The sequence below is a fragment of the Chaetura pelagica genome, unplaced genomic scaffold (genome assembly GCF_000747805.2).
Source record: "Chaetura pelagica isolate M959 unplaced genomic scaffold, ChaPel_1.0 scaffold1034, whole genome shotgun sequence".
Classification (NCBI taxonomy): domain Eukaryota; kingdom Metazoa; phylum Chordata; class Aves; order Apodiformes; family Apodidae; genus Chaetura; species Chaetura pelagica.
In genome coordinates, this window is record NW_009953139.1 from 83,090 (window position 1) to 85,731 (window position 2,642).

The following is a 2,642-nucleotide window of genomic DNA, read 5'->3' on the forward strand; positions in this document are numbered from 1 at the left end:
ACCCAGCACACTGGGGGTCCTGGCAGACCCCTGGGTTTGCAGCACCCAGCACACTGGGGGTCCTGGCAGATCCCTGGGTTTGCAGTACCCAGCACACTGGGGGTCCTGGCAGACCCCTGGGTTTGCAGCACCCAGCACACCCCCTAAACTGCCGGGAAAAGTTTGTTTTACATAAACTTTAGGAAGCAGGAGGGTTTATAGGGGAAGCTGAGCCCCCCCCAGGCCTGGGGGCAATGAGGGGCAGCTGAGCAGCAGCCCCGGGGCTGGTGCAGCTCCATGCGTGGCTTTTCCTGCAGAGATCCGTCATGGAATCTCTTGCAGACTGGAAAGCAGCTTGAAAAGTCATTATATACATCTATAAAAGTATATGTATATAGGTAATTTGGGAGGAAAGGAAGAGAAAGCTTGACCCCGTGCAGGTCTGGCATCCTGTAGCACTGCTAGCCTGGCAGGGCAGCCAGGGCTGCTGGTCTTCACCCACTTGCTGCCCCACATGCCCATGCTGTGGGTCCTGACCAGCTCCGGGTATTTTTAGCCCTGGGCAGACAGCTTTGGCCTGGAACAACGACTTGGTTTTGTGCAGTCGCTGCAGGGCTGTTACCTTCAGGCTTTTACCTCAGGTTTCCTGTCTTAAAGGCAGTTTCCGACGGGGCAGCCAAGAGCTGAGCACACAATTGCAAGTGAAGCTGATGCAATGCTCCAAACCAATGCAAGGATGTCAAAACAGAGTGTTTAATTAAGCTGGTTTGTAAACCAATTAAACGAGAGCAACCGGTGGCTATAGACAAAGCTTCAATGACTGCCAAGTATTTCTTTAAAGGCGCTAAAAACGCAGGAATGTGAGGGAAAATGTCCCAAGGCACAAAGGGAAACAGGTGCCTAACTCCCATTAAACCAAAGCTGTTTGTGATTATTAATCCCCCCCTTTCTCATCAGGACCCAGGCTGAAGACTCAGGGCCTGAATCCACGCAGCACTAAATGCTCTGCCCTGCCAAAGCACCCTGGGAGAGTTGATATGCTCTTCAGATCCTTAGTCCTGCTCCACCAGGCAGCAGAGGTTTGGGTAAATGGAGAGATGGGAGCTGCTCCAAAGCTTGTTTGGGATTTAAAGCATGAGAATCTGTTTAGGTTCCTAAGAATGAACTTGAAAGCTTAAGTACAGGCCCCTTCAAAGGACTCTTGGTTTCTGGACACAGACCACATCACTGCTGTCTCTGGTGGTTGTTCTGTACTTTCACTGCCTAATGTAAATAATAATAATAATAAAAAGTAATAATATGACACTAAGAAGTCCTTGGTTCTGCCTCCCCGTGGGGAATTACCCTAATTGGTCTTTTGAAGTTCCTTCCAAAGCAATGTTTATGTGATTTTGTGGCTATCCCATTAGGTTTGTTAAACTGGACTTGTTTTAGAGACGTTCCTCAGCTCCGTGGTCTGTAGCACACTCTGGCTTTTGCAGGAAGAAGAGAAAGAAAATAAAATAAACCAGCTAAACCCCTTTAAAACACCCATAGGGATCCCCCTTATCCCAGTGGGAGAGGTGAGTGGGCTGGGAAGGGATCATAAATACAGGTGTGTTACAAAAATGTGGGAGTTTGGGCTTTGAGGAAGAAGAGACAGAACAATTTGTACAATCCCTTCAAAATATTTCTACTCATGAGAGAATAATTTAGTACCAAAAGCAAATGTATCACCTTCCTGGGCAATGACTTCCTGTATCAACCAATGTTACTGTTTTGGATGCATCACAACCATGAAGACAAATATGATTCACTGACTTGTTTGATTTACGCTGCTAAAGGAAAAAAAAAGACATAGAATATATTTCTGTTGCTGCTTTTTTTCCCTTTATAAGTAATTAATGGCACTAGTTCCTTTCCAAGTTGTTAATGACATCATTGTTTCCTTTCAAAGTCCTTAATTACATTGTTTAATGAATAATAACTTGCACTTATACACAGGTTTTTCAGACAAACAACCCCAAAGTGCTCCTGCAGCAGGGAATTGCTCAGACAAAGAGGGAAAATGGGGCACAAAGGGAGGAAGTGACTTGTCCAGGGCCAGAAAGTTACTGACGAAGCAGAGCTGGGGCGGGAGGGGTTGGTGTGTGTTCAGCTCTTGGCTTTCTTTACTCTCTGAATCTTTCTGTGGGTGTTTGTACATTAGAAAGGCAGGGTTTAGCCCCCAGGGGAGGCAGCACTAAGTGAGGAGCCTGATGAACCGCAGGGGCTGATTCATCCATCCCATCGGAAAGGCCGGTGCTGCTTCTCCTCTCACAAACCCCCTCGCCTAAACGGAGCTGATTCTTGGGGAAAACTACCTCGGTGGAACGCTGTTTGTGAGGATGAGAGCCGGGAAGAAAAGGGAGGAAAAGCGTGGGGGGGGTTGGGTAGGTGGGGTTAATGAAGAGCAGGGGCAAAGGTCTCACTTTCTCTCCCTTGGGAAGGACACGCGGAGGCGGCCGAAGCTCCTGTTTAAACAGAGACTTTGCCTCTGCAGGTGGCAGCCCACGCTCCCAGTTTGCAGTCCCGCAGGGTCCCAGGAGCCTTGGCAGACCTCTGGGGGATTTTTCCTTGTTTAAAGGTGGGAAAAGAGAGTGGAGAGGCCCTGGGTATGGGAGGAAACCGTGCACCGCAGAGCT